Source organism: Polistes dominula, unplaced genomic scaffold (assembly GCF_049000335.1).
Source record: "Polistes dominula isolate Pdom_NZ unplaced genomic scaffold, Pdom_raw_medaka contig_28, whole genome shotgun sequence".
Classification (NCBI taxonomy): Eukaryota; Metazoa; Arthropoda; class Insecta; order Hymenoptera; family Vespidae; genus Polistes; species Polistes dominula.
In genome coordinates, this window is record NW_028300879.1 from 1,690,105 (window position 1) to 1,705,149 (window position 15,045).

Sequence of the window (15,045 nt, forward strand, 5' to 3'; positions counted from 1 at the left end):
TAATCTTGAGAAGAACAAAATTCTTTCAACCATTAGATTTTGCCCTTTTAGATAGGGCAACTTTTTTTATTTTAATACGAATGTAAACCAATGGAGATATTCATGATGGACAGAGTTAATATCGTATCCTGTATTAATGAATTTTTCTAAATGTAAGAATAAAAGAGAGACAAAATATTTGACGGTTCTCAAGAACAACTTGGCAATTAGATTTTGTTGTTTTGTATTTGAAGTGGTAATTAAGAAAAGAACTGGTCTATTTGAAATGATATCCATTTAAAGGAACAGTTTTCGCAATAGGTTTAAGCGGTGAAATGTAAGCGCCTACGAAAGCCATAAAAGTTACAAACCTGGACGATCCTCATTTCATGTAGGTTGAAGGCAGAACGAAGGGGAATACCTCGAAGAGACGGCTTCAAGCGTACATCCGGATGTGATATAAAGGAGAAGTCCGACTTTACTTAGAAGAGCCATTAAATTTTATTTCTTTTATTTCACATTTGGTATGTTTTAATCGATTGTAATCTTACCTTTAATCACTACCGCAACTTCATAGGTTTTCATTATCAAAATGTATCCCTTCCTAACTTTCGAATGGACACTCATTTAATAAACAAGTAATATTTATATATTTAAATGAGAATAAATGAAAAAGTTATATTAATTTATTTGAAAATCAAATTGACAAAACAAGGAGAAATTTCGAAAGAGAAAGAAGAAGAAGAAGAAGAAGAAGAAGAAGTGGTATCGTAAGGAAGAATAATTCTTCACTGGTAAGACTTAGTGGCTTGGAAAGAAATTATCTTCCGGTCCGTGCACTCGGCAGGAAACCTAATGTCAGTCTTCCTGTCGTGGGAATGTTCGTGGTCCGTATCAAGGTCTGGACGAATACGAATCGAATGAAATAGCAATTACCTTTTTAGAATAAACTTTTCATTCAATTCTGATTATCTCTTGACGATATATATATATATGTTTAATATTTCATCTAACAAAAACGTATATAATTCTTACCTTACTCACAAATTGATTTCCTATCAATTCAAAGAGGAAATTGATTTTCAAGTTTCGAAGCAATTTATAAAAAAAAAAAGCATTTAAGGAACGAACTGTTATCGAAAGAATAGTTTACAATTTAGGAATCGAATAAGTCGAAAGAGACGAACAAGAAGAAATTCCGTCCACGTTTCAGATGAAAAAGGATAGAAAAAAAGAAAAAGAAAATTCAATGCTCCTTTTTTCCTGGCGTTGGAAGAAGCAGCCTTCTTCGATCGCATCTTTGAAGAAATTGGAAGGGGAATAGGAGGCATTGTCGTCGTGACAATCGGACGTGGCGCGCGTGCCACTATAGAAACGTGCCTTGAGTGGCTCCATCGAAGAGACCAGACGAGAAAAGAAGAGAAAAGGGAATAGAAAAAAAAAAAAAAAAAAGAAAGAAATAGAATAGAAAAGAAAAGAAAAGAAAAGAAAAGAAGAAATTGAAAAGCACCGGTGGAGAGAAATCAAATCGCCGGAAAAGCTTAGAAATCCTGCAGCAGATATAAAAGGAAATGACGGCTAGCACGTGCTATCATATGATAAAAAGAGAACAAAAAATGTATGTATATAGTAAAAGAAGAGACTATGTTAGAAGAAGAAGAAGAAGAGGATGAAGTAGAAGAAGAAGAAGAAGAAGAAGTAGAAGAAGAAGTGGAAGTGGCGCGTGGCATCGCCGAATACGTATCCGATGCCGCCAGATGTTGCGGTGAAGCCTACAGCTGCCAAGCCTCGCTGCCCTCCTTTGCTTTTCCTCGCGGTTTTTTCATACTATTGAGCAGGTAGACGCCAACGCTTTCGTCCACTGGTGGTATTCGATGCTTTCCGATCTTATTCATCGGTCCTCGTATGATCGCTTTCCAACCAATCCTCGATATCGGGGATCCAATATGATCCAAATTTCTTTTACCTTCTGCGTATCATTTGTCATGCACATTTATTTTTGTACATTTTATATTTTTTTTTACCTAGAAAGTAAGATTTTTCTGTTTCTTTTTTTTTGGGGGGGGGGGGGTTTATTAGTAAAACATACAATATAGAATTTTATTGATATGAACTAAATTTTGTGTTTGATTTTGTTAATTGTTCAGTAAAATCCTTTTATGTGAACATTAATATTCTTGGTATAGCCTTCGATCGAACCAAACTTCATAGATAGCTAATGTAGCTATATTAAAAATAAATAATGTATAATCATTTTTATTATATAGAATAGAATTATTTTTTATATATAATAGAATCTTTTTATATTTTCTAATAATAGACAAAATTGCATTTTTCTGTTATATAATAGAAACGACCTAGTTATACGAATCATTTTGTTTCCTGATAGGCCCATGTAAACGAAGTTCTACTATATTTATATTGATTCATACTGTTATATAATCTTAAATATTTCTACATCATAACTTGTGTAAAAGGATTGAAAATATGGGGATTTTTCAAAGATGTGTACGAATTCACGTATACGTATGTTACCTTGTATTTAGCAAATTATATATCTACATGAAAAAACTTCGATTGATTTTTTTAAAAAGGATTCACCCTTTTTACTCGACCATATATCATAATTATTGGTCAAACATAAACTATACTTAAAGAAACATATGTACCTATAAACATATTGTTGAACATTATTTATTATTGGTAAGATAAATTCATGTCTTTTTTTTTTTTTTTTGTTAGTAGAAAGTATATCAAACTCCTCCCCCTTTTTAGAGTTTAATAAAGAAGAAAATTTGAATGGAGATTCATAGAGATGAAGAGGATGATTTCCGTATCGGTTCTTAGGACAAGACACACACATGGTAGGAAAAGGAAGAAAACGAGAAGGGGATTCTTCGTGCAAGAAGAATAAGATGGGAAGGAAGTGGCGGTGGGGGTCGAAAGCGAATATCCTTCCTGCCCAGGAGTTGTAAACAGGCAGCTGCTCGGATTTAAGCACGTGCTACCACTGTGTACTACGATATCTGCGTCATTGCGTAGCTAGGTAGGTTGGTATAGGCAGAAAGGTAGATGATTCTCTACTATACCGCTTAGCAAGCACGAGATACGTGTACTCGCACATGATTCGTGTATCCACGCGCACGATATACTCAACCACGCATGCGTGTCACCCTCCGTTTCTTCAACGTAATCAAGTCCCTTTCCTTTTGCCATCTATGAACGGTTCCATCTGCAATTTATTCTTTTCAATATCATTTCACAATCATTTCATTTTTACAATGATAAAATGAGATTTAATAATATGTCGATAAATAAATTGTATCATTCTACGTAGATTCATCTAATCGTACGGTTCAATCATAATTATGAAATTTGTATATTATATACCACGTATACTTGTGTAGGTATGCTTGTGAGTAATCTCAGAAGATTGGTAAATAATAAAATGGTCTTTTTTTTATATTTCTAAATGAATGAGAATGAAAAGTTCTCTTCGATGATTTGATTCTACAAAAGAAACGGTTTTACGAATGTAAAATATGATTTGAAAGAAACCTGCACAGTCGAAGATCGGGGACCCCTTGTTCAACTTAATAATATTCACCCCTCGGAATTAAAATCTGTCCGTAACTACGTAGACTCGTGCGCAAATTGGATCGCGATAAATTGTACGAATATTATTTTATGAGTTATCTTTTTAACGAATATTACCTATCAAGTTTGAACAAATGAAACTAAAATCTCGGACAATTGATGATTATTATATTTGCACCAAAATTTGCACCTGCAATGGTATTCTAGCTGATATCGAGTTGGTACTTTAGCAGATCGTGTATCTTACGAGATGTTCAGAACTAGAATATTACTGAGAATATTTATCGGTCAGCCCTCTCGTTGCCATACCTAATAATCATGCGACACCTGTTACGACATAACACTTACTTAATTGGAGGCCTACAAACAGCTGCCCACACGTCGAACCAATCACGGCGCTTTGCCTGAAATTCTTCGATGGTCGTGACATCCCCTGATCGCGCACCTGTTCCGATCGAATATTCTCCCGTGAAAAATCCTTGACCAAAATTTATTTTTACCAGGGAAAGTCGTCTACGCGGTTTCCAAAATGCACTCACAAATTACACTCTTAACACTGATTTCAGGAATATCGATGAAAATAAATCACATTTATCAGGTGTTACCAAAAATGCACCTGTCTGCAACAACCAATCGACTTAAACAATTTCAAAATCTCTGTCAAATTTGTGTTTTTCACGTTATGCATACATGATGCGATACTTTTTATTTTATCAATTAATTTTTCACCCGAAATGTAACTTTGTAATAATAAATAACGATGTATGTAACACGTGCACCACAAATATAATATTACAGTATAAAGTATTATAATATTACATAATAAATTGATCCATTTTCAATAAAACTAGCATAGCTTTGAATGAATTCTACAAAAGTCTATTGTCGTTAATACCCAATGCGTACTCGTCTCGTGAACGATTGAAATACAATAGCACTGATCGAATATCAATTTCATGATTTCCATAATTAAGAAAGTGATCATTGATTTTGCATTAAATTCAATCGCTTCTCAAATAACAATGGTATTACATTTAGATGTTCGATCATTCATTCGATTATTTATGATTTTAATGGATTCAATTAGTACTGACGTCTTATTGAAAAACTTAATCGATCGACTAATAACATTTATAATGAACAACAGTTGAACTAAGGCGGTACCAATATTCAAGCTATTATTCGAAGCACAGATGGTTATTCTCTTTCAAATGGAAAACTTTTCTAGGTCGTAGAAAAAGGAGAGAACACCATCCGGCTAAGCCGCTGAGGCTCAGTGCGGTGTTTGGCTTGGTCGGTTATGATGGTGGTAGGAGGGCATGGCACGTGCCATAAAGGAAAGACATGCAGCCTGACTGGCAACGATGCTTCTTCTCTCTGTAGCATCCGCAAGGACGATCTTACATCTGTTGCTTTTTTCCCTTCTTAAGCTCCAAACTAAAAACGGCGCTCCACTTAAGATATGCTCTATCTTTACGTACCACCTGGTTTGTACAGAACCGATAACAGGATCGATGAATCTTTGTTCTGTACACACACACAAAATATATATATAGAAAGAAGAAGGAACTCTGACAAAAAATATGACTATGGAGTTTTTGAAATTTTTTCAAATCCTTCACATTTGTAATACGATATTCAAATATAACTGGACTCGTTACCATATGACGCTGAGAGAGAATACAATAAAAAAAAAGAAGAAAAAGAAAAAAACCTGAAAAATTAGGTAAGGTCAATTGGTGCATCCACGCAAAAACTTTGGTCCAGCATCCACGTGTTTCGATCGGTAGGTGTACCATCTGTCGTTCTTTTTTTTTTTTCACTTCTTTCTCTGGACAAATAATTAAGGTCGATCGAATTTTATGAAGAGCTCCTCGCATTCCAATTTACCAAGTACGCACGCGCGTCGTTTCATTATTCGTGCACTTTTAAGCACGTCTTATCTCAAATTTCTCTTTCGAATGAAGAGACAGGCGTTGTACTCTCTACCAACCTGCTCTCTTTCTCTCTTTCTCTTTCTCTCTCTCTCTCTCTCTCTTTTATTTTACGAACGAGGATGAGCGAACGCGTGCCACGAATTATCATTCCGCGTGTTCATGAACGCTCGATGGCTGACGTAGGTTAACAACCTGGTTAGTCTCTCTTATAATTCACTGATCACATTAGTACTTCACTTCATATGGTATGTTAACTCTTGTTTTTTACCTAAGTCATTCGTACGTATAAATTTAATGAATACAATTAAGTAAAAAGAGATGGATCGATTTATCAGATGATTATATGAAATTGAATCATTTAAGTATGCTTTTCTTCAAATTTCAAATCAGAACATTAATGATATCATTTAAAAAAATAATTTACATAAGATTGAAAAAACGGTATTATATTTTAATAAAAAAAAATGTAAATTGACTTTTAGATTTATACTTTGATAATATATCTATAATGATATTCGTATATAAATATATGTATTTTCAATTAGCGTAGTGCTTGTTTAACTTGACAACGTGCTAGATTATGACACGTAACATTTTTCGATCAAAAGGTAACTCGATGAAAGAAGGGACGTGGTAAGTAAAGAGTCTTCTCATGGAAAAGGGGAGAAGCCAAGGTAAGCTTGTGGCATTTTCGATAGCAATTTCATATCACTGCTCGGCTGGCACGCGGTACGTGTACGCTTTGCTCGAGATAGATGAAGGGGTGGAGGAGGAGGAGGAGGAGGAGGTGGTGGTGGTGGTGGTGGCGGTGGTGGCGAAGGGGAAGAAAAGAGGAAAGAAGAAGCGCGAAGGGGAAGACGAGAAGGGGCAGATGGCATCGTCTTCTTCGCAGCCAAGTGGCAGCGGGCACACGCCAACCGAGTCGAAACATCTGCCGCTACTTCCCAGGAGTACAAGAGAACCACCGACTCGAAGGCAGCAGGCCCCTCTAACAGGCAGTCTCTTGGACTTGGAGACCCGGACTTTCTTATTTCGTATCTTTTCCAACCACTGTTTCCTCTCCCACCAGTTCTACCCCACCCCTCGCGAGCTTTTTCTCTTCCTTCTTCCTTTTTTCTACGAATTTGTGCCGGACGTGTATGGAGCACCTTTCCCTCCGGGGACCTTTTTCATCCTTGCTATTTTCACTTCAAGTTTTCACAGATGCCAAGCTGTTTCTAGCTATTCTGGTATTACTTTTGAAGAAAAACTTGTCGGTCAATCAATCGGATCTTAAACATGTCTTCTAGATGGCGATGTTACGTGTATTCGAGTTTGCTTATGTATAATAGATATGTACAATACATGCATGCATATGACAGAGGACTCATATTGAAATTGATCCGATGGAATGATTTGTTCAAATCAGTCAGGTGTTAGTAGTAGAAGAAGACAAAGCTTAAGACCGTCGTACTAAGCTCGTATTGTAAAAGTCTGACGCTAATCTGCAGAACAGAGAAAGCTGAATAAAAGAAAACGAATATCTCTGATTTCCCCTTCGTTCATCTTCTCGGCATCTGGCACACCAGTAGTAGTCCAAACATACTTTTGTCATGAGTACCTATCCTCCTGTGAGTAAATGGCTCATACCTGCCGACGGATCGGCAACGAACAACCGGCAACGGCCCAACGCCGGCTGCATCGTGTAATATTCGCGATACTTGCTGATCAATGCCAAAGAGCACTTGCCTCCTTGAGTTTCTGCTACGCGAACACTGTCCGACCCGGTGGAAAGTGTCAATAGGATCTTTATATACGTTGGAATATCACTGTGAGGCAGCTGCTTAACGGCAAGCACTGAAATCACCACGAGTGCGATATAGGGACGAGTATAATTTAACAGTGTTCAATTTCGATCAGTCAGTAGGTCAAGAAAAACAAGGTGTTTAGAAAAAAAAGAAATTATCTTTTTCAATGTTGTCATATTAAATATTCGTTTGGGTTGACAAAAAAGGTTTTTCAAAAGCCACCAGTTAAATAGTCCTTCTGATATCGGCAAATCAGAACAAGTACTGTGAACTTGAATCAAATATTTATTCGATCGGCAGTACATATGCGAGAGATCAATTCAAGGTTTCGTCGAAGGACAAACCTGTGATTATATTATTGGTGCGACGTGTTTAAGAAAATATACGGGTATATTAAAAAACAGAGGGATTCTTTAAGTTACCATGGTAAAAGACTTGCTCGACTCGTGGATTGGTTAAGGCCAATTATCGAGCCTTCTGGGCGTTTCACCGGTTTTGGAAAATGTTCTCGATTCGTTAGAAGTGAACCTCTCGAATTAACGAGGCCGATAACGGTGCCGGCAGGTGCCACGTGCTCGAAAACATCGTGGGTTACTCGTCATTCTTGTTTTCTCGCTTTGGACTCGCGATATTTAGCATCGTAGTAGTACGAAAGTACTCGCTTCTGAGAAACAGAAAAAGAGGGAAAGTGGGGGAGGTAGAGAAAAAGGTTGACAAAAATATACGTCAATCCAATCTTTTATCGAACTACAAGTTGTACGGGAAAACGAATTATCTTAATTTCATCTAATAAATTATAATGATCGTATAAAAAAAAAGATATAAAAAAATGACTGGATATTTATTTTATTCGATATACCGGTATTTTTTTCTTTTTTTTTTTTTTTTTTTGTTATCTGACGTAAAGTTTATTAAAGAATCCCTTCATTCTCATTTTGAAGGCCTGCATGAAATCTTTTTGCCACGCTAAATCATTGCGTCTTTAGCTGGCGGCCTTTTTTCCCCTCATTTCCTCTGAGAAACAAGGGAAACCCTCGTCGTAGAAAATTTTGGCAGCTGTTCGGGATACGGAAATGACCCTGGACTCTCGGCTTCTCTTTCTTTATAAAAAAAAAAAAAAAAGGGCATGCAAGGAAAGAGGAAAGCGGATAAGGTAACAAAAAAAAAAAAGAAAAGAAAAGGACGATCTATTTGTCTATTCACTGATTAAAAATGCGAATCTCGAAGATACGAATAAATAATTATTTCTTCTCTTTTTTTTTGGGGTGGGGGGGGGGGTTTATTCTTTCATAGTAAGAGAGGTTTTTTTTGTCATTATTTTTGATGCAATTTCGTGATAATTGTCGATTTCATTTAGAGCGTCTAATTATGAGAGATCTGAATATTGGATGCACTTTCTTCGTGAGATACTTTCCCGTAGAACGAACTTCTACATGGAACAATGTAATGAGATATCGATTTTGCACCTGTTGTCTTGATATAAGTAATGAGAACGCTCCAATGATTAACCAACTATTGTACAAGAAGATATACATCGACGCAAATTAATGATCGTTCTACATTGATTAAATTTCTTTCGATTGTTCGATATTCATATATTATTCTGTAATATTCACTAATCATATTCCTAATTAGTATTATTATTATTATTATTATTATACAATTGTCTATATATCCATAAAGTACACTTGACACAATTTGTGAATTATGCTTCATTAATTTAGATCGTAAATTCTGTTAAGTATTTATTAGTTACGAACGTTTAACGAAACAGTCAAATCAACGACATTCGGTTGTTAATCCTATGATTTATTATTTCTATTCTCTTTTTCTTTACCCTGCACCGTTTCTGTTAACGGTTGCGTCTCTTTTTGAATCATCAAGAAGAAGATCCGAGGAAAGACACGCAAAAGGTGGTTTTACGTTATGATTCAAAAGATTCTCTATGGTCTTCGGGGTGTCTTGCAGCTGTTCCTAACCTCCTCTTCTATTTTCTCGGTGCTCTTCTAACGCATTTCGTTATTCCAAACGTCTTCTTTTAACTATCCCTTAGAATTATGCTTATTCATTTTACCAATCGAAACTCGAATACAAAAATCCATACTCAAAGTAGCTTCTGCATTGATCTAACACTTCTTTAAGTAACCTAAATCGAGAGATTGATTGGGGCAGGATAAAAAACATTTTCGAAGGTGGTAACGATCCCTAAAAGATTTCGAAGGGTTCGAGAAAAAGAGAATGGATGGTCGACAGATTGCCGGCTTCGATCGTAGTCTTTAAGGTTTGCCAGCCGGCGAACCTCGGCTTCTTCTTCTTCTTCTTCTTCTTCTTCTGCATGCTTTTGCCCGCTTCACGACTGACTCCTGCCATCAAAGATTTCACCCTGCGAGACTTACATATCAACGACATAAGGTATTTTACTTTTAAGAAAAACACGGCTTTTCCATTATTCCCAACAATTTGTTTGTTTTTTAGTTCCATTTCTTTTTTCTACGTACCATTATAATTAATTGACAACAAGAAAAAAACATGGTTATTTATTATTGAAAAAACGATATTTATTATTTTTTTGTTAGGAACTATTAAAAACTACTTTTGACTCCAAATTGTACGATAGTATCAGTAAATATTGATAATAGTGAAAGATATTGATAATAGTATCGGTAATAGCGGGAGTATTATCGTCAACAGAATTACCACCGGCAACACCACCACCACCACCACCACCACCACCACCACCACCACTACCACCACCGTAGCCACCACCACCAGCAGAAGTAGCAGCAGCAGCAGCAGCAGCAGCAGCATGAGCAGGAGCAGAAGGCACTAGCACTAGCACCGGCCCTCACGACCACCAGGTGCTACCCACCTTCGGTACCTCCCCGTTCTCGTCTTGAAAAAAACCTTCTTCGTGAGTTCGGCCCTCCCTTTCTCCGCTTCTTCTCTGGCTTTATTCCTCGAGATTTCCACCATCTGCAGCTTCGTGCCACTCCTCGCACACGGAGGCTCACGGATATCTATACGGATACAACAGACGTGATCCACCCTACCTACCTTCCCCTCCTATTTCCCTTCTCTCATACTTGTCTTCTCACATTTGCACGTTATCCTCTTTCTTTTTCTCGTTCTCTCTATCTAATTGTAAGTAGTTGTTAAAACTAAATCCATATACCAAGATATCTTACATCTAAAGAACCCTTATAGTGTTGAACAACGATATATCGTTTGCTACACTTGCGAAAAGTCCCAAATACGACATGTCGATAAAAAGAATTATGATATGACATAAACAAAGATGAAGAGAGTGAGAGAGAGAGAGAGAGAGAGTTTGATAGAACTCAGAATCGATTGGCAGTTGAACGAAATTATGGAAAGATTAGACGTGTGTGTGTGTGTGTGTGTGTGTGAGAGAAATAAGTCTATATAGTTATTGCAACATGCGTTTATTTATGGAAGAATGAATGGAGATGAGACATACCTTAAATGATTGTTAAATAATTCAAGAAAATGTATTGGTTTAAAAACACGAAGTATAAGCTTCGAAATCCCCCGTTAGATTGGCTCAATGTACTCTATGAAAGTCGAATTAAAATTCTCTTATTGATTGTTGTTGATATGACTTTCAGAAGAATAAATTTGATTTAATACGAATATTATTTTCATTATACATATGTGTAGCCTTCGGAGAATCGTGTAAACAACACTCGATAGAAGAATTTTAACTGACTTTCATTGAGGACATTGAATCAGTTTACTGTTGGATTTCGAAGAGGACGGTGCGTTTAATTTATATTTCGTGCTTTTAGACTACAATATATATTTCCTTTGATTAATTATCAATTATTTGAGGTATGCGTACAATCTATTAATATTTTTAATTGTTTAAATTAAAATAATACTTGGTTTAATGTGTTCTTGTGATCAATGATGACTTTGAGTTGCAAATTTTCATGTAATAAATTATCAAATTAAAAGTTTTTTTTTAATTTCAGGTGTATTAATAGGTATATATATATATTAACATACTTGGAATATTAAAAAATTTTAATTATTATTAAATTTAATTAAATTATATATATAATATTAATTAAATTTATAATAATATAAATATTAATATTTATATAATAAATTATAATAAATATAATTTTATTTAATTTTATATTTAGTTTTAATATAAATATAATAATTATATAATTAATTTTATATAATATAAATAATAAATAATAATATATTATATATATATATATATATATATATATATATATATATATATATATATATATATATATATATATATAATTTTAAGACAAATGCATATTTTTGTATTATTTTTATTGTAATGGTTATTAAACTGATTTTACATTTAAAACACCTCTTTTGAAAATATGTAATTAAGTAACGACAATTATAGTTTAATACAAATTATTGGTATTGTTCAATTAGTTATTGAACAATAATCATTTGTAAATTTGAGAAACCTTTTTTTAGATGTTATTCGTAAAAACACGTTAATGGAACGGTCTTGTTACATAGTGAAAGAAAATAAGGACGGTAGAATGGGGAGGGAGAAAGAGAAAGATACCATGGTCCCGCATTCTTTTTATTTCATGAGGCAATATATACTCCATTACGATTATTGTCTGAAAATGTAAAATGAAGTGTGTTTCTTTCTCTTTTTCTTAAAATAACATAGTAAAAAATAAAATATTATTGTATAATGTATTGTTAATTATATTCTATCGAATTTATATTAACACTTTAATGGCCGCTCAAATGACATGTGTGTGATAGCTGGAACAATCATTATTGGTTGTCATTTATTTATAACTTTTTATATATATATATATATATTTATTATATAATAATATTATTATATATTATATTTTTTTAATATTATTATATTAAAATAATAATTAAAATATTTCAATATAATAAAATGTAATAATATTTTATTTAACGTTATTACATATTTTTATATATATATTATTATATATTTTATTATTTATCATTATATAAAATTAAGTTTGTATTGTTAAATTGTTATTGTTCTTTTGCTTTATGTGAATTTTTCTCGTGAATATAATTTCACGTTTTTGTTTTTGTTTTTTTTTAAATAAATAAATATTTCCACAAAATATTTGGCAACGTTTGACCATGTAGACATGTGGCCATTAAATTATTAAAGAATAAAATATAATAATATAAATTTTTTCTTGAGCATGATATATATATATATAAGAAAACAAAAAAATGGTACTACTTTTCTTTTGGCTGATAAGTCAAATCGAAGGTATGAAAGTGGTAAAGTTTACAAGTTTATATCTCGTAGGTTTATTAAAATTGAAGCTCGACCTTCCTCGTTATGTTATATCCATCGACAAGTTAAAAAGGTTCTGCTTTCGCAGCTGCTACCGTTGTTCGAAAGTTGTTTACACTTTTGCCAGTATATGCACATACACGTACATATATGTTGTTGGTATAGGTATATATATATATATATATAAGAACTTACATAAATACATGTATAATATGCTTGCTTCGGGAGAGACATCTATCCAAGGTATTATCATTGGCGCCAGAGAGATGGATGAAAATGTTGTGTTGTCACGAAAAAGAACCTTCCGAACAATGTTAACTTTCGTGAGAATATATCAAGTTTGTGCAGGTGATACGGTGAGCGGCTTTACTTTTCAAAGTTCTTTTAAAAAAAAAAAATATATTCAAAAATTGCAAAAACTTTAGACCAGTTTTTTTCTTTTACTTTTTTTGTTTTTCATTGAAAGAATTATTTTTATTATGATAAAGTCTATTTTTGTTTATAGAATAAGTTAACAATTCGTTGATAATTTATTTAAAACATTTCGTTATGATTATTGGTATTTAATCAAATATTAGTGTTAAAGTATAATAAAATCTTAATTGTATGAATACTTGTTCGATTAGATTAATGGTATTTCTATTTCAAAATTTGTTTAGGACAATTATGGGTTCTGTGGTAGATATAATAGATTATTAATCAAAATCTAAGAGTTGTGGATTGTCACGTTCTCTGTTGTAAATAAATTCTACTTTTTTTTATAAATACTGATGATTTATTTGAAATATTGAACAAATTATTATTTATATTGAACCAAGTATTTATATATACCAAAATCACATTTATCTTATTAAATACTGATAAGGTTAATAAAAATGATAACGAATTAATTGTCAATCTTTAATGGAAATTAGAGTTAAATAAATATTTTTTAAATTACCTTACATTATTTTTACAAATAATCAACTAATTATAATAAATAAATTTAAAAAATAATAATAAATAAATGATATTAAATAAATTTATATTAAAATAATAAAATTGTATAAAAATTATATATATATTATATTAATATATTATATATATATATATGTATATATATTTTATTATTTATTTTTATTTATTATATTAAATTATATATTAAATTCTTTATATATTATTATTATATATAAATATTAAATTATATTAAATTATATTATATATATATATATTATAATATATAATAAATATAGTATATAATATAAGGGTATAATAGTATAATATAAATATATATAGTATAATATAGTATAATAGTAAAAATAATATATAATATATATATATATAATAATATATATAATAAATATATTTATATTAATATTAATTTAAATATATATTATATTAATATAATATAATATATAAATAATAATATTAAATAATAGAAATAAATTTATATTAAATTAAGAATAAAATAATATATATATATAAAAAAAAAAAAATAATAAATAAATTTCTAGAAAATAATAAACCATTATCAATATAAGAAATTGATTTTGTAAATTAAAAAAAAAAAAATCACAAATTTTTCCTTTTTTCTTTTTTACAATTTAACAATGTTGTAAATCATAAGTTGAAAAACATTTTACATTTAAGTGGAACTTTCGAAAGCAATTTAATCGCGAAGCGTAATGTTTCATTTTTTTTTGTTTTTTTTTGTTTTTTCTAATCGAGAAATCGATTATTCTTTGCAGTAAATAACGCGTTTCGCTTCGGTGAAGCTTCATTTAATTTAACTAGACTAATTCGACATCTAACTTTCGTTTCTAGCGTTTAATTAACGAACATCTCTAACAACGTGCTTAAATTAGTGTCCGATCTAACGTTCTTAATAAATCCTTAATATAATTTTTTTTTGTTCTTTTTTTTTTTTTTTGTTCTAAATGTTAAATAAATTTAATCTTTTTTTTTTTTTATAATTTAGTTGTGTGATGTCACGAGAATAATCGAATCGAAAATATTGAATAGTAATACTGTGAAACACCTTCACAATATCGTACACTTCATTACCCTTTGATATATCATGCTCTAATTGTTTGCTCGTTCTGTAAATAGCAAGAATACAGTGTTAAGTAAAGTTTTGTCATTATATATATCTATATATACTAGGTTTATAGAAAAACTCAAACTCATGTTCACTTTCTATTTTCTTGAATTTATTGTTTAATGTATTTTTAGATATCGAGTTAGCATCATCATTCAAGCTATCCTAAGAACAGACACCGGGAAACAAAGTGAACGTTATTTTCAGAGGTATGCAAAAAAAAAAAAAAAAAAAGAAAAAGAAGACATCACGATTTTCGAGGTTCAATGGGGTTAAAAGGAATTACATTATCTTGGAGAGTTCAGGCGTGAGAGCAGGAAGACTCGCGAAAGGATCTATTTTGTTCGCTGA